The sequence below is a fragment of the Schistocerca cancellata genome, chromosome 2 (assembly GCF_023864275.1).
Source record: "Schistocerca cancellata isolate TAMUIC-IGC-003103 chromosome 2, iqSchCanc2.1, whole genome shotgun sequence".
NCBI classification, from domain to species: domain Eukaryota; kingdom Metazoa; phylum Arthropoda; class Insecta; order Orthoptera; family Acrididae; genus Schistocerca; species Schistocerca cancellata.
The window spans coordinates 1,045,420,826-1,045,447,360 of NC_064627.1; the positions used below are offsets into that span (position 1 = coordinate 1,045,420,826).

General features: G+C 43.2%; 1 long non-coding RNA gene across 1 annotated transcript in view; it reads right to left on the minus strand.

Annotated features, from left to right (window-relative positions):
* Positions 1-26,535, minus strand: part of LOC126149295 (uncharacterized) — a 1,122,064-nt gene that overhangs the window by 583,397 nt on the left and 512,132 nt on the right. The window lies entirely within an intron of this gene.

Here is a 26,535-nt window from a genome sequence, read left to right on the forward strand (position 1 = left end):
AAATAAAATTTTCACTCTTAGTTTGTGCTGTATCTTAAGTTTTTGGTTCTGGCAGTGAAATTTTACGTCACTTTAAGTGAATGAAATTAATATTTAAAACTGAAAATTATTTAAGCCTCACGTATGCAGTAGAAGAATGAACAGTTACTGAGGCAGAAAATTTAGACTGAAACTGGCCATTAGCAAACACACAAAACTGGCAGTAAATAGTTCATCAATTTTTATATTGTTATGACATTCGGTGTTTGCATGGGAAGGAAAGGGATCCTGCCTGTTAATAATGTCTGAGGATAATGACAACCCAGGTGCCCTACAATTTTTAACGATTGTAGGTTATTATCTAAGTGAGCCGAGCTGCGGCTCGCGTTGGTGCCGTTAGCATTGTTTAGTTAGTATAGTTACAGTTGTCTTCTTCTTCTTGTGTTCATTGGCGCCACTTCGTTTGCAAACGTTGTCTGTCCGCTAGTGGCAGCAGTGGCGGTTATCGATATCTAGTAACGGTGGTACCATCTTTGGGTCGACGTTGTGTTGTTTGCGTTTGGTGTGAGTCGGCAGTTCGGTTGGGGACGGACGATGAGCCAGATCCGCGCAGCGCAAGGACACGCCGGGAACACTGGCGGCGCGCATGCACTGACGGATGGAAGGGCTGTAGTCGTGATGGGTACAACATAGTTGTCAACCGGACCCAGGAAGTTTAAGTTCCGAAATCTTTTGTCAATTACTTGCAAATGAGGGCGCACCAGGGGTAAAGTAGCTGCAGTGTGTGATACCTGAGATTTTAACATTTTTTGTGTCGTCAGTCTTCTGACTGGTTTCATGCGGCCTGCCACGAATTCCTCTCCTGTGACAACCTCTTCATCTCAGAGTAGCACTTGCAACCTACGTCCTCAGTTATTTGCTGGATGTATTCCAATCTCTGTTTTCCTCTACAATTTTTCCCCTCTGCAGCTCCCTCTAGTATCATGGAAGTCGTTTCCTCATGTCGTAACAGATGTCCTATCATCCTGTCCCTTCTCCTTGTCAGTGTTTCCCACATATTCCTTTCCTCTCCAATTCTGTGCAGAACCTCCTGATTACTTACCTTATCAGTCCAGCTAATTTTCAATAATCGTCGTAGCACAACATCTCAAACGCTTAGATTCTCTTCTGTTCTGGTTTTCCCACAGTTCATGTTTCGCTACCATACAACGTTGTGCTCCAAACGTATATTCTCAGAAATTTCTCCTTCAAATTAAGGCCTATGTTTGATACTAGTAAACTCCTCTTGGCCGGGAATGGCCTTTTGCCAATGCTAGTCTACTTTTGATGCCCGCCTTGCTCCGTCCCTCATTAGTTACTTTGCTGCTAGGTAGCAGAATTTCTTAACTTGATCTTCTACGGCGACTGTCAATCCTGATGGAAAGTTTCTCGCTTTTCTCATTTGTGCTACTTGTCATTACCTCCGTCTTTCTTCGATTTACTCTCAGTCCATATTCTGTACTCATTATACTGATCATTCCGTTCAGCAGACCATGTAATTCTTCTTTACTTTCACTCAGTACATCGTAAATAACCTACATAACGGTATAGCTAGTTTCATAAAGTTGACCCCACCGCTGGGGACCTCTCGTTGTGAGAAACGGTGTCCCCGCGGTCGCTTCTTACTCGTCGACTCGTTCTTTCGTTGTTGGGCTCAGGCTAGTCGCGACTTAGTACAGAAGTTGATTGCACGATCATACTGTTCTCATCTAGCACTGACAGGGTGAAATGAGCGGTTGTCCGGATCAAATGATCTATAACGAATCTATATTTTGTGAGGCTGTGGAGAGTTTAAGACGAAAATTAGAGTACGCAGCGTATACAACTACAAATGTGTTTCAGTAGAATAAGAGTGATGTGTGGAAGAAGTAAGATGTTATAGCCACTCTTCAGCGGTTAAAAATACAAAGTTCGACCGAGGAAAACAAAATGGTTGTATTCGTGTTTATTGCTTCTGCACCATGTGCTCTGTCAAATGAAAACTGGTCACAGAACAACGTCACCAATACGTCCCAACGTCCCAAATACAGGGTATTTCAAATGGCTCTGAGCACTATGTGACTTAACTTCTGAGGTTATCAGTCGCCTAGAACTTAGTACTAAGTAAACCTAACTAACCTAAGGACATCACACACATCCATGCCCGAGACAGGATTCGGACTTGCGACCTTAGCGGTCACGCGGTTCCAGACTAAAGCGCCGGCTAAGGGTATTTGTATGTTATTTTGTGTGTCCTTTTAGTCATGGTAACGTACGATTATGGGCTAATAGGGAGCTGTGTAGCTTATCATTCTGCAACATTTTCTTAGACTGCTGTAAGATTATTTTCATAATCAATCACCATTTAGAGAATACACTTCTTCCTCGTGTCTTGGTTTCCTGCCCTGTCTCCAGAGACTGTAACTTGTCGAAAACGTATTTATGCTAACATATTCTGTTAGACATTTGGTGGATAAAAATTAAATACTGAAATAAAAATACTTCACTCGTAAAAAAAAATTATTTGTACACACATACACACACACACACACACACACACACACACACACCCACACGCACACACAAACACAGGATGTGTCAAAACCGCTATTACAAACTTTGGGAACAGGTACCATACACAAAAACGAGAAAAACTTTCATATAAACATATGTTTTCGAATTAATGGTTCAAATGGCTCTGAGCACTATGGCACTTAACTTCTAAGGTCATCAGTCCCCTAGAACTTAGAACCACTTAAACCTAAATAACCTAAGGACATCACATACATCCATGCCCCAGGCAGGATTCGAACCTGCGACCGTAGCGGCCGCGCGGTTCCAGACTGTAGCGCCTTTAACCGCTTGGCCACCACAGCCGGCTCGAATTAATAATGGAAGTCTATTCATGATAAAAGCTCGAAATTTACTCTTCTTGCTTCTAAACATGCGTACAATCGTCGGATCATGGATTGACACACAGTTTCACAAACTCCCCAAAGGTTTCGAATGGTTTCGCAGGCTTCCATGACATGTCGAAGATGAGTTTCCCCACCTAGATGTTCTGCTGCATAGACCAGCTGTTTATGATGACTCCAGCGATAATAATTCAAAGGATTGACGTCGGAGCAAGGTGCGAGCCATGGAACTCGTCTTCCTCAACCTAAATAGTGTTGTGTTGGCATGGATACTTGTTTGCACTCGTCATTCATCTGTCTTCAACGTCGTGGTGGGTGCCAGCCAGTGCGTCTCGAACACTGAGACTGAAATGTGCTACAGCTCCATCTTGTATAAACCATCTGTTTCTTTTTACTTGATGGGGCACATCTTCTAGTAGGTCCTGGAGGACGTTCTAAATAAAGTTCCTGTAGACAGAAACTCTAGCACATGCTGGAAGAACGTATGGCACTACTAGAGGGTCACCTACCATTCCAGCCCACATCTTAATCTTAGACTGATGCTCAATTCTAGCCTACACTGTAGCATGAGGATTGTGCCGGGCACTATATGTTGCTTGTTGAATTTTTATTATTCTGTCGCTTACAACGTTACGTCTCTGTCTATGAAACTGAAGAGGTGAACAACAGACTGGCAGTTTGTGCAACAAACCGTCGGCAAAAATTCTCCCGTGGTGGGTGATCGACAGATGTCAGGCCTTGTACACGTTGAAGACGATACAAATACATGAGCTGCTCGTGAAGTATCCTCCATGCTGAACTTGGAGGTGTTCCACATTGCGCCGGCACCTAACTCCCATTCGAACATGTTGAAATTGCTCTTCCTAGACAGGTGTACGCGACATGGGTCTTCCTCGGTCAACAGTCTGTAGTGCTATGGATCCTGTCTCGGAAATGCGACTATACGACGCACTAACGGTTGGATGGCTCGGCTGTTTTTGGCCTGGATACGCCATCTGATACAGCTGTACAGCATCTTTTCCATTACCAATCACGTGGTCTTACATAAAAGTCATGTTTGACTGCTCAGACATGAATATCGTGTCACGTTTGAACGGAGCACTTTCAGTTAATTCACTACCTGTAGTACAAGTACACAATGGGCACGTTGAAGACAGAGTGAAACAAGTATCCATGCCAACACAACACTATCTAGGAAACAATGAATCAAACAAGTGCGTAGATAAGAGAAATTGTGGGGTTGCATCTAGAAGACTGTTGAACGTCAGCTTCCATTAATAACTGAAAAAGGAAGGAGTTTCGGGTATACGATTATATGAAGTTTCTTCCTTGTTTTGGTATAAGGAACCTGTACCCAAAGGTGAAATAAATTTTTTTTGAAATACTACTCAAGGTATTCAGAAACAGTCTGCAAAGCTTGGAAGGGTGTTGCAGAGGAGGCTGTCGTGAGAAAGAGTTGTTAAAAAAAATCGATACGTTGTGAGGTTTCCGAGTTATTTAGCGTTGAAGTTACCAGTCAAGTCTGCGCAGGCGCAAATTCAAGCAGCCTGCCAGGAACAGTGGCGCCAAACTAGTTCTTCGTTTCGTTTCTTCAAACCGAACAAACGAAGCTTTTGCTCATCTAGCTTAAATTTCACACTACTGAGGAATGAAGTATATCCCGCCTCCGTCTGGGATCGAACTCATATCCTCCAGATCTAGAACTAGTGTTCAACTCACTTTTTTTTACCTTTGCCTTTTGGGGAAAGTGCTCTACCGATGTTCTTTTTTTGTCACGGAAAGCGTTTTAAACAAAACATCTTAATTTGTACAAGCATAAACACAACGTAAAGGACATCCCTCAAGCGGAACCAACATCAGACACTTCATTCGAATTTACTAGCCACAAGACGTGTTCACTCAGGTACGAGAAGCCCTTAGCGGCTCGCCATCTTATCTTATTTACAACTTTTCATGACGTCGCCTTTCCGGCTTAGATATTTTTTATAATGTGACTTGTAAGTACTGCATCTCTTTCCAGTCAGTACACACTTTAGTTTATAATTGTCTTACATAACTATTATGTTTTAGAACAGTTAGTTTAATTCTGAAGACGATGCTCATAGTAGCGTCGAAACCTGGTCAATTTTCACTTAATATTTGCGACCGAAGGCTTATTTGTTCTAATATAATTCTGACACGGTCACTAAACCTTAGCAGCTATGTTCAAAGTTTTACGAGGTTTGAATCTGTTGTCATTAAGGCCTTCAGCCGTGTAACACTCTTTAATTTATTGTCACCTTTTATTGTTGTTGTTTCTAAGTAACGTGTAAGTGATCGAAAAAAAGTAAACTAACGAACAGAAATTGATTTCGGCCCTGCATCATATAGTCTGCGTGAGTGGTGTTTTGGATACGAATCTTGACAGTTGCAGTGATTTTTTAAAAATATTTATCCAAAAGACTTCTTATTTTAAAATATTTATCGGAATGACTTTGATCATTACTTTTAGTCAGTTAATTGGTTTAAATTTAATTTTTCATTTCCAGTCTTTTGTCACATCATTTTAATCATAATACAAACTTCTTTTTGCTCTCATTTTTCTTCCTATTTTTGTTTTTCCATTTGAAATAATTTGCTTTTATTTAATTTTAATTGTTAATTTCGATTTAATTCCTTTTGTTTTATCACAGTGTTTTTCGTTCACATTATTGCTTTCTTTATACCAATTTTCTTTGAATTTCGTCGTAGTATAAACCCATGTTTCATTTAAACCTTCATCCATGTTATTTTGTCCACAGTGTAATAGGTATTTAGGTTATGTTTCAAATACCTGTAAGACGAATACCATGCCAAAAAAAAGTATTTGATCTTTTTTTAACAGATAGATCGGAATTTTTAAATAACTGAAATTTCTAACAGATTAATATAATAAAAAATTAATATTCACAAACATTCCGATTGGAAAAGGTGTGATATGAAGAAAACATGATGCAATGAAAAAGTTCGTATGGTGTTTAAAACAATGTGACAAGGAATGGAAATAAAAAATTACATTTATACCATTTAATTGAATAAAAATAACGATCAAAGTCATTTCGATAGTTATTTGAAACTAAAATATATTTACAACGTCCGAGGAGATTCGAACCCTTAACCACTTGCAAGTAAAGCTATCATCGTTTCCACCATTTCACATAACCACTCTACATAATCCCACTTTTTTTAACTTTGTTGAGCATGACGTAAACTTCTGAATTTCTTTTTCGTCAGTTACTCACAAACGAGAGCCCACCAACGTGAATGCAGGGTGTGATACCTGGGATCTTAACCTACATCACCGTGTATTTGGTTTCAAAATGTCGATCCCACCAGTGGGGACCTATCTTTGTCAGAATCGTCATTCTCACACAACTAGAGTGGGGAGGAAGGATGCTGGTACAGACTGACGTAATAACACTGACGCCTTTATTTCTAGTGTAAGCAAGTTTCAACATTAAACTCCTATTCTTTCTGTTTCTGGTTTCTAGGGGCCGATCGGTCACTGCCGCTGCGACTTCAAGTACTTCTCGAAATCTAGCAATTCCTTTCGCTAAACAATTTCTCTTGTTTTCCGACCGAACAGAGATAGGAAAGAATTTCTGTACAGTCAGAGACACGGACATCGGTCAGGGTATGTAGCGAACTAGAATCGCGTTCACGTGGCACGATCCCGCGTTTTCTGAGGCTAAGATTGAGTAGTAGGAAAAGAAATAGCTCGCGAACAGGACTTCTGGTTTCAGTAAGAAACACGGACACAGCAAAACTTGAATTATAACATTCCAAACACACAACAGAGGATGGAATGTTCAACACCGAAAGTCCGTTACGTCACTACTCCTGCCGCAAAAGATGACTATGTTCCGGTCTGCTACAGATATCCAAAGAGACCAGTAAACTCTTGTCAGCGCCAAGATCCTTGATAGCTTGTAACTCTTCTTTCTTTAAGCTGCAAGGTGATGGTTTTGCTCGGCGCATTATCCTGGCGGTTTCAGTCCGTATTTCCCCAAGGTCATTCACAAGGCAGTGTTCGAATGGCTGCGTTGTTATTAGCAATCTACAGTACCTCTAGTACTCGGGATGAGAGAGAAATTCCCTCCTTTTTGGAGGGCAGACTGTTCCCCTTTGGTCAGTTGTCGACCACTAAGGTTGATCAGCGTGTATGACTTAGGACGAATGGCTTTACTGTATTGTTTCATTATGCACAGAAGATCTTGCCGTACAGAAGGAATATCATACCCGCTTGTTCAGAGAAGCAATGGAAATACGCAAACAAGACAATAGCTTCAACAACAAAGAGAAAGCCTGAAGGTGAACTGATCCTGGATTCTCGTGCTGCAGGGAAGAAGCGTTGCAAGTAGCAAGGGGGGAACTGTGGGAGTAATGTCCACGGACCAGAGACAGAAGGTGGCAGGCAATACGTTAAATATGTAGATGAAGATCAGTGACACATCAGGTACAACCTAGACAAATCTGCTGTTTTCGAACTCAACATTACGAATATTAATCTTGTTTGAGGAGAGCACGGATTCTGGCTGTGGAAATTACGAAGTCTGTCAGCGGTTTCGATAGAGAGAAAGGGCTCACACTCAGCAGTGCTTCACACTGAACGTCTGCATAGCATTTTGTCACTTATTATGCATCGTTATCGAAACAAAGATGCTGCGAATAGCGTTACAGCATTGGTTCCATTGTTATCTCTGACCGCAGTCATAGGGAATGAATATATGTGGAGTGAGTATAGTGTGCTGCCTATGTCGCTCTGAAACGAACTGTTTCGCGAATTTCGTTTGTTTCGTTTTTGCTACGAGCGAAACTTGAATATTACATGTATCTGCCATTTATTCTGGCTATGTTCAATAATGCATGCGGATGGTAATCTAAATAAATCAGACCAGTGTAGTACGACATGTTGTTCGTGCAGAAAAAAATGTTATATTTCTCCCTCGCAGTCAGATGAAAGCTGTTCGTGTGGAAACGTTATTTAGGCAGTCAGCATGTAGAAAAATGGTTCAAATGGCTCTGAGCACTATGGGACTTAACATCTGACGTCATCAGTCCCCTAGAACTACTTAACCTAACTTAACCTAAGGACATCACACACATCCATGCCCGAGGCAGGATTCGAACCTGCGACCGTAGCAGTCGCACGGTTCCAGACTGAAGCGCCTAGAACCGCTCGGTCACAACGGCCGGCAGCATGTAGAAAACTTTCTACTATGCGCGCCCTGGTTTGATGTAGCGCTGTTGATGAAATATCGATATATCAGTATTCTTTTTTCAGAAAGGATCGATATATGTAGGAGATATTTCTTTCTCCAATATATTGTCACTGAGATGGCGCTAACCGAACGAGGTGGCGCAATGGTTAGCACTCTGGACTCGCATTCGGGAGGACGATGGTTCAAACCCGTGCCTGACCATCCTCATTTAGATTTCCCGTGATTTTCCTAAATCGCTTCAGGCAAATTCCGCGATGGTTCTTGTGAAAGATCGCGGCCGATTTCCTCCCCTATCCTTCCTGAATTCGATGGGACCGAGGACCTCGCTGTTTTGTCCCCTCCCCAAAATCAACCAACCAAACGGAAACATCGAGTGCCGATATTGTTAATTTATGTTATATTTTTCTCGCAATTTTCGATAAATATCTTAAGTTTTTTTATGTTTTAGTAGAACATAATCCTGCTTTCAGTGTGTAAAGGACGCGTATTACTTTTTGAGCTTTCATCACGTCGAGTCTTTCTCTTTGACTATGTGAAGGAAGTAAAGATGGCAGAAAGAAGAAGTCCGATCTCACTGGGGCTCGCAGTGTGAATGTAATAATAAGATATCCAATGTGAAGAAAAAGTACACCAGTTGCGTTACAAAACAAAATCGGCATCCTTCAAAAACAGTTGTTGGAAGTGGTAACAAAAATTTAAATGACAATATGTGTCCTTGAGGTGGGCGTGGACATGTGATGGGAAATGCTGACGTAATTGGCTCTCGGTGCTATCAACAGAAACTGCGATTTTAACGTCATTACGAAGTTTTGACACTAGGACAGACACCGCAACGTTTAACATGATTACGCAATTTTGACACTACACCTGCTAAGTAGCTGTCATTTGCGGAAATGAAGAAACAGGGAAGTAACATGAAGTGTTCCATACAAATCCGATATATGACGAAACCGAACGACGGACCCATCGAACAACTTTTATTGTGCCACTTACCTGCAGTTACCATTGTGAGCAAAGTGATTGTCACCAAGCGTGAATGTGCATCGTTTATCTTCCAATTCCTGCTCTAAGGGGGATAAGCAGACTGTAAGGCACATAATATCTAATAATAAATCAGTATTTAAATACACAGCTAAAACTGGTAGTATACTACCAATGTGTAGCCGATTTTTTTTTCTTTTTTTGCCAGGACTTTTCCGTCGATATATCATATATCGATAGTCTCTTTCAGTATACCGACAGCCGAGGCTGACGCTCTTTAAATGTCGATATATAGCGTCAGCGAAATTTTTAAAAATATCAACATTCCTAGTTTGACGGATGTAAATAGTCGTAGCGAGACGCGCGAGCACAGAACGTCACCAAGGTGCAATTGCGACTGAGCGTGTCCACTTGCTTTAGCTTTGGTGTTGCGGATAGACTGTGTTTTATAACGCGGAGGACAAGAGCCGCTGCCGACAATGGCAGCGCCCGAGAAAACAGTTGAAACAAGCTTAAGAGAAATGTCATTGTGTCCTATTCTGTTGTAAAAGGAAAAAATAGTTGCTTTTTAGAAGTGAGTATACGGGGGTCTGCTTGTAATTATGATATTAGTAGGAGCGGGTGATGTGTCGGAAAGGTATAGAGACACAACGTGATAAAGAGTTAACAACGTATTGAAAACTAATGTGACTGTATGGTCGTGTATTTACAAGTGCTACGTACGACGTCTGTTCAAAAAATTTCGGTACTTTGTCCACGTAATTTTTCTACGCATACCTTTTACTTACTGCACACGGTCTCTTTCGAAATACTCTCCTCCACAATTAATACACAAAGTTTTCTTTCATCTCGTCTGTCTTTGCAAATATTCTTCCTTTCAGCAGGGTTTTCAACTGTGAAAATAAAAACAAAAGTCCGCAGGGGCCAGGTCTGGAGAGTACGGAAGATGAGGCAGCACAGTGATTTAGTTTTTTGTGCAACGTCACCAACAGGAATGAATGTGCGGGTGCGCATTATCGTGATGCGAGAGCAATGAAATGTCTCGCCACATTTCAGGCCGTTTCCTTCTCACATTTTCTCGCAGGTGTCGCAACACGTCCCGATAGTACTATCGATAACAGTTCGTTCTTAAGGCGCAAATTCGTGGTGAACTAATTCTTCAAAGTCAAAGAAAACTATGAGCATGGGTTTGTCATTTGACCTGACCTGACGAGCTATCTGATCTTGGACAACCTTTCCCGACCCTTTGTGAAGATTGAACGCTGGTATTATCATCATAACCGCAGACCCACGTCTATTCCCTGTTAAGATGCTTCTAAGGAACATCGCATTTGCGCGACCCAAAAGTGCTTCACAGGTCTTTCTGATCTTAATTCATGATGCACGGGCACAACTTAGCGGCAACACGATGCATCCCGAGAGGCTGTGTCAGGATTTCATGACACGATCCAACTGAAATAATACATTCTTCTGAAATCTCTCGGACTGCCAGTCTTCGATTGGCACCCACAATTTCGTTGACGTTCCTGACATGAATGTCGTCGGCGGACATTGAAGGGCGTCCTGAACGAGAGTCTTCTTTAACTTCCGTCCAGCCATTTTTAAACTGTATGAACCAATCGTAACACAGAGTATGGCTTCAGAACTCATCACTATAGGCTTTCTGCATCATTTGGTGTCTCTCTGTAAAGGTTTTATTGAGTTTCACGCAAAAATTTAATGCTGACGCGTTGCTCCTCTAACTCTGCCATCTCGAAATCTGCAAACTGTGCGACACAACATTCTACGCAATACAGCACTGACAAATAATTAACAAACATACTACAACGAAACTTTCCGCAGTTACACCTTAAACACAGGCTTGTGAAGAGTTGACAGAAGCATCTCGCTCCAACACAACATTGGCGTGAAAGTACGGACGTTACGGAATTTTTTGAACAGACCCCGTAAATTCAGTACGTTTCTCGTGAGAGTGTGCTGCCAGTCATCTGCTGAATGTACAGACATTTAGAGCAATATTCAGTTTCAGATATCATATCACTTTGTAACCTCCCCCACACTTATCGACCTTAATGACAGTGAAAAATTATACCGCGTGTACCTAATGGAAATTTGGGCAAAGCAATCGTCACCGAAGTTAATCTGTCGGTAAAGAGGGAGTAAGCGTTATATCTAAATGAAAGGAAAAATTCAAATGAAATTGGTGGAAATTAATTTTTAAAAAGAGTAAAGTTAATAAAGAAAGTAAATGTGCGGTCGTTACGTTAACAATTAACTGTCGTTAATTAGATATTTGAGATTTGGGGAAAACTACGGTCGCCAGACCTATGGACCACTACTATGATAACTGCAAAAGAAAGGTTAATGCACATATAATTAGCACTAAAGGCGTGGCAACTGAAGGTTGACACGTGTTGTGTGAAAACTGAATGTTTGTCAGAAGTAATAAATTTCGCCACACTCTGACTTAATTTAGCAAAAGAATTAATAAAACCGGAAAATTGAAAGTTAATTTAGTGACTGGAATTAATAGTGAACTTAGTTTCTGAAGCACTACGAAATTACATAAAATAAGGTTACTCTTGGGCTACCTCAACAATCATCTCAAAATCTACTTGAATCTACGCAATTTAGAAATAAGAGATTTAACTTTGATCTTGAATTAAATGATTCTGAACAATTAACAATAGTAAAATTTAGTACATACCAAGCAGAGCTGCAGTCACAGGTAAGCTAAAATATGGTAACAAAACTCGCACTCTTAATATGTGCTTGTGTAGTCTCAATATAGTTCTGCTTGGTTTTGTAGTCACCTATGAATACTTTAATTGAACTTTGAAATTAAAGCAGTGAAATAGAATGATATTACTTTAATGCTGGAGTTTGAATTTCAAAGACACTCGGGTTCATTTCGTAAAATGAAGGGACCCTGCCTGGTAATGCAATTGGGACAATGACCGACAAAGGTTCATGCTAAGTTGCTGTATTTTAGTGATGCAAATGGAACAGTTTGAAAAGCTGAGGTCTGCCATACAGTTCTAAAACTTTACGTGCTTTCAGTCTTCCTTGTTGGTTGATTGAAGGTTTAAAGTCGTCGATCGAGGAGGTGGCAACAATCACTTATTGTCGGCCGTCGCTATTGCAGAAGCTGGATGTTGGCGCGCCTTCTTCTTGACACGGTCACCAGGCGAAACGGGCTCTTGATATGTGCCAGCTAATGTTTCCCGTTTGCGACACCGTACCAGAAACTATCATAGCAAGTCGAGCGCAATTACATGCTGCCAAACCCCGAAAGCGTGGCAACTCGTGGGAGCGTCACACAACACACCTGCTCCACCGCCCTACTCCAGCCAGACTGTGCTCTGCCCGCGCTAAACGCGGCAGAGTTAACGCTCCTAAAGATCCTAAACACTTTGGTTCTCCACACGACCTATAAATGTAATCGTTCGACAGCATAGTTTCCCCTAGGCAAGACCCAACGTAAAAATATGAATAATATTTACAAAAAAAAAAAAAAAAAACAATTATACGTCGACATAAATGCATAGATACAAATTGTAAAACAGTTACAATATACACTCCTGGAAATTGAAATAAGAACACCGTGAATTCATTGTCCCAGGAAGGGGAAACTTTATTGACACATTCCTGGGGTCAGATACATCACATGATCACACTGACAGAACCATAGGCACATAGACACAGGCAACAGAGCATGCACAATGTCGGCACTAGTACAGTGTATATCCACCTTTCGCAGCAATGCAGGCTGCTATTCTCCCATGGAGACGATCGTAGAGATGCTGGATGTAGTCCTGTGGAACGGCTTGCCATGCCATTTCCACCTGGCGCCTCAGTTGGACCAGCGTTCGTGCTGGACGTGCAGACCGCGTGAGACGACGCTTCATCCAGTCCCAAACATGCTCAATGGGGGACAGATCCGGAGATCTTGCTGGCCAGGGTATTTGACTTACACCTTCTAGAGCACGTTGGGTGGCACGGGATACATGCGGACGTGCATTGTCCTGTTGGAACAGCAAGTTCCCTTGCCGGTCTAGGAATGGTAGAACGATGGGTTCGATGACGGTTTGGATGTACCGTGCACTATTCAGTGTCCCCTCGACGATCACCAGTGGTGTACGGCCAGTGTAGGAGATCGCTCCCCAAACCATGATGCCGGGTGTTGGCCCTGTGTGCCTCGGTCGTATGCAGTCCTGATTGTGGCGCTCACCTGCACGGCGCCAAACACGCATACGACCATCATTGGCACCAAGGCAGAAGCGACTCTCATCGCTGAAGACGACACGCCTCCATTCGTCCCTCCATTCACGCCTGTCGCGACACCACTGGAGGCGGGCTGCACGATGTTGGGGCGTGAGCGGAAGACGGCCTAACGGTGTGCGGGACCGTAGCCCAGCTTCATGGAGACGGTTGCGAATGGTCCTCACCGATACCCCAGGAGCAACAGTGTCCCTAATTTGCTGGGAAGTGGCGGTGCGGTCCCCTACGGCACTGCGTAGGATCCTACGGTCTTGGCGTACATCCGTGCGTCGCTGCGGTCCGGTCCCAGGTCGACGGGCACGTGCACCTTCCGCCGACCACTGGCGACAACATCGATGTACTGTGGAGACCTCACGCCCCACGTGTTGAGCAATTCGGCGGTACGTCCACCCGGCCTCCCGCATGCCCACTATACGCCCTCGCTCAAAGTCCGTCAACTGCACATACGGTTCACGTCCACGCTGTCGCGGCATGCTACCAGTGTTAAAGACTGCGATGGAGCTCCGTATGCCACGGCAAACTGGCTGACACTGACGGCGGCGGTGCACAAATGCTGCGCAGCTAGCGCCATTCGACGGCCAACACCGCGGTTCCTGGTGTGTCCGCTGTGCCGTGCGTGTGATCATTGCTTGTACAGCCCTCTCGCAGTGTCCGGAGCAAGTATGGTGAGTCTGACACACCGGTGTCAATGTGTTCTTTTTTCCATTTCCAGGAGTGTATAATGACACAGAAATGTCATATCTTCGGGTAACAAAATAAGGAAAAAATTATAATACAATAGATGGAAATAGGAGGATATGCTTTTCCGGCGTTACAACTTCCAAAACATTGTGCTTGTTTTAAAGTAATTACAACAGGTGTGCAGAGCAAAACAGCAGGACCACGTGTAAGTGGCGATTTCAGAAGCAGGCGCCAGACGTGGCCACTAGTGCTCCTCGCTATGACGCGTCGCCGGCTAAGTGGCCACACTTTTTCTACGCCCGCAGCTTTTGTGGGGAGGCGATTGGCCGCGCCAGATGAGTGCAAAGAGGCTCTGCGCAGATAAACGACACCTCTGCGCGCCCGCAGCAAGTATGCTCCACTTTATCCTCTTTTGTGGCAAAGAGCTGCGCTCGACGACCGCGCAAAAAGCGACTAGTGGCTGGCGGAAATTTGTGGTGGCTCTTGTCCCATCCGGCTACAAGTTAGCCACCAGAGAACCAGCAGAGTGAAGCAGCACAGACCTACCAGAAACAAATATTTAGCAACAATTTACTGACAAAATTTAGAGAAGCTATCTCGAATTCTGTTATCATAGCGTTGTTATTAACAATCAATGATTTTGGTAAACGCATAAGCAGTACATATCGTTGGCGTCACACGGTCCTAAATCATAATCCGCTACCTCAACATTTGTGTCTACTGATCTTATCGATATACTCTTGGGAATTCTGAACGCAGAACGGACAAAATACAGGAAGAATATCACCTAGATCCTCTAAAGGCAGTTATAATAGTCGAAGGACGTGAGCGGGAAGTAACAGTTGAGAAGGAAGCGAGACACAGTTGTAGCCCATCCTCCATATTATTCAATCTGTATACTGAGAAAACTGTGAAGGAAGGTGTAAGGGATCCGTGATCCCACGAACATAGATGCTAGTATCCAACGCCCGGGTCGATAGCAGACAGGAGTCGATTGTCGAGCGCTTCAGGAGGCAGTGAGACTAGTGTTGAGTGCAGAGTAGTATTAGGGAGTGTCGAGTGACAAGTAGTGCTGGAGAGACGGACAAGAATGGTGGTCGAGTAAATTTACCGAAGTGTGACAGACGAGCGCGTCCCCCTAATCGTCGTTGGGTGGACCCTCATCGATACCGATTCGCGAGTGATATGACACCAGAAGTGACAAGTGCCGAATTTCGTGTTTCACGTCAACCGCGTCGGCCAGCAACAACCATGGATTGCAGTGAGGATTGTTGTGGATGTTAACCATCACCATTGCGTGTGACGAAATACCTAAAATCGTCAACCAATAAGAGATATAACTGTAATTAGATGTGTAAGGCGAAGGTAGCAACTGCCTCAGAATTTGTGTGTTAGCAGGAAATATATATCAGTTTGTACATCGCTACCTTTGTGGTCCTTAATAATAGACAAACTTTCAATCATTCCACTATTCAGTCGCAAAACAGCCGCACTCGGTTGAAATACCCCCAAAACCACAGCAGGAAAACCGATAGCCTTCATCCATTAAGCACACGGTCATATAATCATAACAACTAACAGTTTGGCGGCTTCGGAAAATTACACAAAAATATGGAAATTTAAACGGGGGGTGTTTCAAAGGGAAGGAGGAATTTGGAAAGTGAATTGAAGTTCAGGGAGAAGAAATAAACTCTCTGAGGTGTTCCTATGATACTGAAATACTGTCAGAGATGGCAAAAACTTCGAAGGACAGTTGACCAGAATAAATAATGACTTAACATGAGGTTGTAAGATGAATTTAGAATAAGTAAAAAGAGGGCAATGGAAAGCTGTAGAAATACATCAGGCTATTCTGAAAGAATTAGATGAGGAAATGCGACACCAGTAGTAGTAAGAATTGACGATTGGTGAAATAGAGGGAATACAAAATGCAGACCAGTAGTAACATGAAATGTTTTCCCGCAAGACATCAAAAAGCTCTTCCATGCATGTTTTACCACGAGCTATTTCACGTGGGATGGCGATTTCTACGAACAGATGGAAGGCGACGCCATGGGTAGTCCTCTTAGTCCAGTGGTGGCCAACGTCTTCATAGAACAATTAGAAGCACAGGCACTGGACTTGATGACTGCAAACCTAAGGTGCGGTACATGTACGTCGATGATACTTTCGTGGTGTGGAACCATAGTGAAGAACAGCTCGGTGACTTCCTAAGACACTTGAACAGTCTCCATGCCAATATAACATTTACCATGGAAGTATAAAAGGACAAGAAACTGCCATTTCTAGATGTGGTGGTCACAAGGGACGGTGAAAACCTGGGACACAGCGTGTATTGAAAACCGGCACACACGGACCTATACCTGCACACACTATCAAACCACCACCCGAGCCTGAAAAGAGGTATATTAATACGATCGTAACGAGAACAGAACGAATATGTGAGCCGCAGCACCTCAGACGAGAAATCCAACATCTGGAAAGAGTTCTGAGGAGCAATGGGTAATCCACAAATTATATTAGAATTGTAACGGAGCCAGACACTCGGCGAATTAAGCAATCAGAAAAAGAAATGTCGGGTACGGCCTTTCTGCCATACATTCCCAGAGTGACGGACAGACTCGGTCGTATATTGCGCAAACATGGCGTAAAAACGATTTTCAAACCGACAAGGAAGATCAAAGAGTGCCTTAGATCGGCGAAGGAGAAAAGGGACCCACTTGCAATTTCGGGAATATACCGTATACCATGCACATACGGAAAAGTGTATGTCGGAATGGCTGGACGATCAATTAACACCAGGATCAAAGAACATTGGCGACATTGCAGGTTGGGGCAGGTGGAGAAATCGGCCGAGGCAGAGTACGCACTGGGTGAGACCGACCACATAATAAAATTCGCCGACACGGAAGTTCTGACTGTAGAGAAGCACTATCACACGCGCTTGTTCAGAGAAACTGTAGAAATACAAAAAAACGTGAACAGTTTCAACAAGAAAGAGGAAAACCTTAAGGTAAACGGATCCTGGCTTCCCGTACTGCAGCGAACGACCGTCGCAGGTAGCAAGAGGAGAACAACACCGGAAATGACCCCAGAGAAGCCCTCGGACGTTGGCGCGCCAGGTACATATAGTCTGCGGATGCGAGCTCGGCTCCAGTTCACCACCGGGAATGGAGAGTGAAGCTTTGACAATGTCAGCCATTCGTGCTGGCGAAACGTCAGTAAAATCATTAGATGAACGTCGGCCGAAGAACCCGAGACAGAAGCCAATAGGCAGGTTGTCAACACGAAATGTGTTTATGAAAAACGGAAATTTGTTAATATCGAATATTATTTAGAGCTAAAAAACCTTTTTGTGGTATTTAATGAAAAACCATTGAACATAATAGTGGACAGAAGGAATGTAGGGCGCGAGTTGACTAAAAGATGGGGACAGTTTACACGACACACCTTGTAGCATTAATACATAAGTAAATCGGTAAAGGAGGGAAGTGCTTCACGTTCACAAAACATCACTAACCTGTTCCAACGTATACGAGGGCGTACTAATAAATACTGTCTCCGAATTATTAATGTAAAACCTTCTAAAGCTTTTTAAACAAAACGAACGTTATTAACATTGTACATCTTTATTTTTCATGTCTGCACATGTATTTCTCAACATAGTCACCTTGGCGATAAACATAATTCTCCCAACGAGAGAACAGTTTGTTCACACCGTCACTGTGAAACTCTTGACTTTGCCGAAAGTTCCACAAACTTATTCCTGCTTGCTCCGCTGTATTAATGTCAAACTAAAGTTCTCGAAGGTGTTCCTCAGTTCTGAAAACGGACGAAAATAGGGGGTCGGACCAAGTCGGGACCCTGCGGAGGATGATTGACGACAGTGAACACAAGGCATCGAAATGTTGTAGATCTCGCAGCCCACGTGTGTGGCCTGGCTTTTTCATGCTACAGGAGAGGATTCTCCATGTGTGGACCAACTCTTAGAGCTCGAAACTTGATTACAGAACGCTGCTTCTCACGCACCGACATATTTACGTTAGACGCTGCCATGTTACAGTTCGGAGCCCTATAGCGGCAGAGGGCTCTAAATATGTAGACATGAAGAATAAAGATGCAGAATGTTAATAACGTTCAATTTATTTAAAAGGCTTTAAGAGTCTTCACATAAAAAGTTCGGAGGCCTTACTCTTTTGCACGCCTTCGTATGTTGCTACTAATTATTAAAATCAGATATCAGTACTTGCAAATAATGACACTTTTTGTAAAGATACGTTCTCATGGGAAATCACATCACATTAAAAAAAATCATATCATATTCGTCGTTGAATCGAGGGCACGGTGTACCATATCTTTACCCCGTCCATTGACAGAGTCACAATTAAAGATAGTAACAACTAAATCTGGTATTTGGCAAACACTTCGATCGTTAGTTTACATCGCTATTATACATTTAGCGTTACTTCCATAATTTCGTTGATTAATTAAATCTGGAATAAATTATTCACATCAGGCAATGTATTTACTGCCGGTGTTCAGTGTCAGTCCAGCAATTTTCCAAACACTTGCTTTTGCAGAAGAGAGAGAAAGCGAGAACGAGTCACATAGAATAGATGCCTGACAGATTTCACTAAGCTGTCCAGATATCTACATGAAGTGCATGGGAAATGGAACGTGCTGTTTTTTTTTCTTTCTTTTTTTCTCTTTATTGGATTTCAATTTCCCCTCCCCCCTGGCAGGAGCGTAATATGCTGCTCTACAGCCTACACAAAAGTTAAAATACACAATGAGAATAGAAACAAACAAGAAAAACAGGCGATAAAATGGTGACATTGTAAAAAAGCTGTAAAATGGCGGTAAAGTGTGGAATTTAAAATATAAAAACACTATGGTGGTGATGCAGATGAAGAAGTATACAGGCACAATTAAAAACATAGCGACAGTCTAGTTTCTGTTCGCATGAGATATAAAACACAACTACTGACAATATAGAGGCTGTTCACAACACTGAACACTCACTTATAACAGCACCATACAAATGACATGGCGGCTGATTGGGGGGGGGGGGGGGGTAGGACCCGGACCTATGATGGAGAAAAGGGGGAGGAGAGGAAAAGAAAAAGGGGGGAGCCGATGGAGGGAGGGGACATACAAAAGAGGGCGTTGGCAGACGCGAGAAGGAGTGGGAAAGGCAGTGGAGGGGAGAGCAGAAAAGACTCAGGGGAGAGAAGGGAGGCAGAGAGAGGTTAGGTGGGGAAAAAACAGGATGGTAGAGGGGGGGAAAGGGAGCCCGGAGAAAGGAAAGGAGGGAGAGATGAGGATTAGAATTGATGGGACGTATAAATGGAGGGAGAGAGGGCATCATCTGGGAGGGGGAGTTGACGGAAGCAACCTTGGGAAAGGAGATGAAGCAGACATGGCAGAGGGCAGGGGTTGGAGAGGAGAGGAGGGACGAGGGGATGAGGGGGATCAAGGCAGCGGGAGGTGTAAAGTATGCGGACACGTTAGAGGAATAGGAGCAGATGGGGGAAAGGGATCAGGTCGTAGAGGATCCGCGTGGGGCACGGAGGCGTATACAGAAGGAGGGGCGGAGTGCATGGCGCTCGAGGATCTGGAGGGACGTATAGAATTTGGGGTGGTGGGTGCTGGTTTTTGAACATGGACAAATATCAGAGGCGAAAATTTATTAATAATAACCACCAGAATATTACATTTCGCTGCAAAAGTCAGTTTAAAAACCCCACATAATATGACAGCTAATAGCTCGATACACAGGCTGATTATAATTAAAGTTAACCTTCCAAAACGCTGCAGAAATAACGTCACTGGTCAGAATGACGTCGAATTGCAACGGAATATTATTGGAGAAGGGGAAAAACAAATGGCAGAAGAAAAAAAAGAGTGTGAAAATTGATCAATAGATGGCGCTGTATGTGTTAGAATACGTAAATGGAAAGACCTATCGTACGCACAACCCATTGAATTGGTATAAACACGCCGGGCGCGCGGCTTTTACTCCTTTCGCGTCTCCGACGCTCGCCACGACTGTCTCAATGGAGGATCGCCCTGTGCTTGTAAAGTTGTATTACAAGATTGTTGACTGTCCACACACCGCTCTACAGAATTTCCGGACACTGGAGGGTCCGAAAAAAGGCGTTGGTCCGATGACTGCCGTGGGTCTGGAGAAAATGATTCGGAAATTCGAAAAGACGAGTTCTTTAAGTGTACAACCTAGTAGAGGGAGGAAACGAATTGATTCAACGTCAGTGGAAGCAGTGGCCACAGCAATGCAGGAGGAGACGAGTGGTGGTGTGCAAACGTGTAGTGCACGGAGAATTGCCCGAAAATTGGACATACCCGTGAGCACGGTGCGTTAAATCCTCCTTCTATGCCATCCATTCAAAATTACCGAAGTGCACAAGTTCCTTCCTGTTGACTTACCAGCAAGAGAGACATTTGCTTTAGAATTTCCTTCTCGTATGGAAGTGGTCAATGATTGGTCGTGGAAGATTTTGTTGACAGACAAAGCCCACTTCCATCTGACAGAATATATCAATACACAGAACTGTCGAATATGGTCAACGGATAATCGACACGCAAATCAACCAGTACCACTCCATCCTGAAAAGGTCACTGTGCAGTGCAGGTTCACGGCATATTTATCATAGGGACATATTTTTTCGAAGAGATAGTTCTTTCGGTCCTGTTACTTATGCCGTCACTGACAAGCGCTATGAGTGCCTTTTGCGCAACCACGTCCTTCCAGCTCTCCAACAGAGTGGATGTGTGAATGGGATCATTTTTATGCAAGATGGCGCACCTCCGCACATTGCAAGTCCAGTTAAGCAGCCGCTGAAGCGCCATTTCGGAAATGCTACAATTATCAGCCGCCATTTCCCTACAGCCTGGCCGTCCCGATCACCTGACCTTAATCGGTGTGACTTCTGGCCGTGGCATTCTGAACGTGACCCCGGAAACACTTTGATCAGTTGTGGAACATGCTCTTTCTCGATTTCAACTCGTTGTAGAAAACGGTAGACAGCATATTGAACATGTTTTGCGCCAGTCACTCGGAAATTAATAATCCGATTTGATTTTGATTGATGCTTTTAATGCGATTTTTGGCCCCAGGACAATTGAAACCCGATTTTTTACATCCAATGTGATATGACCTTGGCGTGGTGGATGGGCTTACGTAACTAACAATATCACACCTGTACTCTCATGCACACTGAATAGTACAGTCTGTTTAACGTCAAACGCACACCTTAGGCATTGTTGTATGCTTCATTTGTCATTTGTAGTCGGCCACTATTAAATTATGGTCCTTACAGCCCCATCTATTGCTACATTTTGTAGCTATTTATTTTTCTTCTGCCATACGTTTTCCCCCTTCTCCGATAATATTTCGTTGCAATTTGACGTCATTCTGACCAGTGGTGTTATTTCTATAGCTGTTCGAAAGTTTAACTTTAATTATAACCACCCTGTATTTAAACCAAGTAAGGCGGTAAGCCATATAAATCTTTATCTTTAAGAAGCACTAAGAACATTTACAAATTAGTTGCAAGTATTTCTCAATATCTCCTAAAACCACTCTTTAAAACACACAGCATCTAAGTCACAAATTACAAAACGTACATAAATTGTCATTGTACGTATTCAACGATGTTTTATGTAGTCTTGGTTGGAATAGTACGGATGTTTATCGAGCGTTAAATGGTGGCAACCTAAATGGACAGAACACTTTAGAGGAACGTTAAAAATTTTAACATCACTGAAAAGACGAACAGTTGCAACATTGGTAACCAATACGAAAATCACCAGGCTTAATCGCAGTTTTAAGAAACAGGGCTGCATGATGAAGCATCTTCACGTTTAGTCTCGCAAGGTAACTGACATACTTATATTAAAAACAAATACACTAAACTGTACAGTTTTGATAATACAGTATTTTATTCTAAGAGGCAACCGCATACCAGAGCAGCCAAAAAGTCAACTAAAAAGAAAACGCCGTGAAGGAATTATAGTGAAGAAAAAAAATCGCGACACCAAAAAATAATTAATGTGGAGTAATGAAATTTCGGGAATACATTTGTCTAGGTATATTTAAGTGATTAACATGCAAGATCAGAGGTTCATGGACGTGTGAGATAAACAATTGCAAATGTGAAATGCTGGTACATAAATAACTAGTGTAACAGCTAGAATGTTGAATGCAAACGTGAATACATTGTGTTGTACAGATGCTAGATGTCAATTAGTGGGATGGAGTTCCATGCCTGTTGCACTCGGTCGGTCAGTAAAGGACGGTTAATGCTGCTTGTGAATGACGCTGGAGCTGTCATCCGATGACGTTGCATACGAGCTCGGTTGCATACAGATCTGGTGATCGAGCAGGCCAATTCAGCATTTGGACTCTCTGGAGAGCATGTTGGGTTATAACAGAGTTACGTCGGCGAGCGTTATCCTGCTGGAAACCACACACTGGAATGCAGTTCACGAATGGCAACACAACCGATCAAATGACCAGACTGACGTAAAAATTCGCTGTCAAGGTGCGCGGGATAGCCACTAGAGTGCTCCTACTGTCATACGAGACCGCACCCCAAACCATAATTCCGGATGTAGATCCAGAGTGTATAGCGGGCAGAAAGGTTAACTGTAGGCCCTCAAGTACAACCGGCACGGTAGCTCTGCGTGTTCGGTCGGAGAGCTGATTGGCCTCTGTAAAAAAAAACTGAGTGGAAGGATCAACAAACCGAACTTGAACGGGTGTCACGTGACGTCCGCAACGACCAAAACACAACGATCAACAACGAACAAAAGGCAAAAAAAAAAAGAAAAAGTGCACTCCTTCCAACTAACAAACGGCCATAACTGGCACCGATGGAGAACCAGCTTTCTCTCCAATGAGTTCTCGCTTGATAGCGCTGAAGTCGCAAATGGCGGTCTAGCGGGCAGAAAGGTTAACTGTAGGCCCTCAAGTACAATCGGTACGGTAGCTCTGCGTGTTCGGTCGGAGAGCTGATTGGCGTCTGTAATAAAAAACGGAGTGGAAGGATCAACAAACCGAACTTGAACGGGTGTCATGTGACGTCCGCAACGACCAAAACACAACGATCAACAACGAACAAAAGGCAAAAAAAAAAGAAAAAGTGCACTCCTTCCAACTAACAAACGGCCATAACTGGCACCGATGGAGAACCAGCTTTCTCTCCAATGAGTTCTCGCTTGATAGCGCTGAAGTCGCAAATGGCGGTGGTTTCTGGTCGGAGGAATGCACGTTGCAGGGCGTCTGTCTCTAGTCTGTCTTAAAGTAAATAAATCCACATTCGCCCAACATGTAGCAGAAGAAGAACATCAAGTAACAGACATATCCCATAACCTACAAGTTCTCCACCTAGCCAACAAAGGAAAAAGAATGAACCTCCTAGAAGAAATCGAAATTTATTCACATAAACATGCATCCCTTTCTGACATACTTAACGACCAAACAGAGCTACCAAACCGAATATTTCTGAAAAACTTCCACACTCTACTTATCAAACCACTCACTAACCACAATCAAGAAATAACATAATCTAATATAAACCTAACAAATGCATGTAATAGTATAAAACATAAAAATCTTAATTCTATCTTTGTTATATTGTAAATGTATGAATTACTGCGTTGTATAAATGTGTTATGTTAGTTTATTATCTTCAATACTACAAAAAAAAATTGTATACTTTGTACTTAGAATACTTCTGTCACCCAAGTCAATGTTTAGAAAACAGTAGCTTATCTTATAACCTCAAAACTTTCGAAAAATATAGCTCTGTCCATAGATAAACCGTTTGTATGTAAACAAAAACTGTCAGTCGACAACATGGCGGATAACGCAGTGCGCCTGTGTAAAATACGTGATAAAAAGTGTTTGTGTTGTTGCAAGAAAGAAGAAAAGCCAAGAAAAAACAAGGAGAGGAGAAGGTAAGTAAAATGAACAACTAATAGTGCGTAACTTTAAACTCGCGAAATTGAAGTAAATGATTGGAATCGTTGCTTTTGCACAGGCCTGCTGCAGCATCCAAACTGCTGTCGAGATTGTACCACTGTAGAAACTGAAGATCCATGTAATTTGCCAGCTGAAGATGGGTGCAAACCCGAAATGCATATTGGCATAAATAAAACGCATTAAAAAGTGGCTGGTTGCTGTATTTTTACAATTAAATAAAGTAACAGGTTTGTAACAGTTTCTTGTTTCACTCTATGATGCCAGCAGCTGCTGAAATTGGTGCTGCGGATGCAGAATGATGCACCAGAGCCACACGGCGAACACTGAAGTTAAAATCTTCAGGGTTATTAGGCTACGTCACGGTTCTTCTAGAATGATCGACGTTTCGACCTCTCTGCTAAGATCTTCCTCAGGATCTTCTGGTGTCCACTACTGCTAGAACACTCTCGGTAGTGCCACGTGGCTGTCCGGAGACCGGTCTACTTGCAACCGTACATTACACAGGATTCGATCGTTGGACGAGTCTGTAGTTGCTTTGTGTTAATGATCCGCCTTTATATTTGACTGAGGCGGAATAATTCATCCCATTTTCAGATGATACAGGCATTACCGTGAAACCATGCAAACCACTGACAGCAGTCATGTACAATGGCTTCGTACTTTGCAAGTGCTACTGCAATATCGCAGAAGGAACATCCAGCTTTTCGTAGCCCTGTTACGCGATCGCGTTCGAACTCAGTGAAGTATTGATAATAGCGCCTTTGACGTCTTAAACATATTCATGAGTAACATCAGCTCAACACTTCCAGTCTCAAAGATAGCCAGCGCTCACTACCGTTACAGCGTGTATTTAAAGCAAACCTGATCTACGTGCTCACAGTAGCCCTAGTAGCGCCACTCTTTTGCGACTGGCGCGCAATTTGAATAGACATCATCCTGTCGATTTAGAAGCAAGCCCACCAACTTTCGTTTGTGTCGCACAGCTCCTTCTTGGTGTCTTCCGTCACTGTACATGTCTGTGTAATAGGGTCACCCAGACGCCTTTCGGCTGGAATTTAACGAACCAGTCACACTAGTTTGCTTCCTCGAACAACACGTTTTATGGATATGCTATGGGAATTCAAATGGGAATCCCTCGAGGAAAGGCGAAGTTCTTTTCGAGAAACACTGCTGAGAAAATTTAGAAGCAAGCCTACCAACTTTCGTTTGTGTCGCACAGCTCCTTCTTGGTGTATTCCGTCAGCGTACATGTCTGTGTAATAGGGTCGCCCAGACGCCTTTCGGCTGGAATTTAACGAACCAGCCACACTAGTTTGTTTCCTCGAACAACACGTGTTATGGATATGATATGGGAATTCAAATGGGAATCCCTCGAGGAAAGGCGAAGTTCTTTTCGAGAAACACTGCTGAGAAAATTTAGAAGCAAGCCTACCAACTTTCGTTTGTGTCGCACAGCTCCTTCTTGGTGTCTTCCGTCACTGTACATGTCTGTGTAATAGGGTCACCCAGACGCCTTTCGGCTGGAATTTAACGAACCAGTCACACTAGTTTGCTTCCTCGAACAACACGTTTTATGGATATGCTATGGGAATTCAAATGGGAATCCCTCGAGGAAAGGCGAAGTTCTTTTCGAGAAACACTGCTGAGAAAATTTAGAAGCAAGCCTACCAACTTTCGTTTGTGTCGCACAGCTCCTTCTTGGTGTATTCCGTCAGCGTACATGTCTGTGTAATAGGGTCGCCCAGACGCCTTTCGGCTGGAATTTAACGAACCAGCCACACTAGTTTGTTTCCTCGAACAACACGTGTTATGGATATGATATGGGAATTCAAATGGGAATCCCTCGAGGAAAGGCGAAGTTCTTTTCGAGAAACACTGCTGAGAAAATTTAGAAGCAAGCCTACCAACTTTCGTTTGTGTCGCACAGCTCCTTCTTGGTGTCTTCCGTCAGTGTACATGTCTGTGTAATAGGGTCGCCCAGACGCCTTTCGGCTGGAATTTAACGAACCAGCCACACTAGTTTGCTTCCTCGAACAACACGTGTTATGGATATGCTATGGGAATTCAAATGGGAATCCCTCGAGGAAAGGCGAAGTTCTTTTCGAGAAACACTGCTGAGAAAATTTAGAAGCAAGCCTACCAACTTTCGTTTGTGTCGCACAGCTCCTTCTTGGTGTCTTCCGTCAGTGTACATGTCTGTGTAATAGGGTCGCCCAGACGCCTTTCGGCTGGAATTTAACGAACCAGCCACACTAGTTTTTTTCCTCGCACAACACGTGTTATGGATATGCTATGGGAATTCAAATGGGAATCCCTCGAGGAAAGGCGAAGTTCTTTTCGAGAAACACTGCTGAGAAAATTTAGAAGCAAGCCCACCAACTTTCGTTTGTGTCGCACAGCTCCTTCTTGGTGTCTTCCGTCAGTGTACATGTCTGTG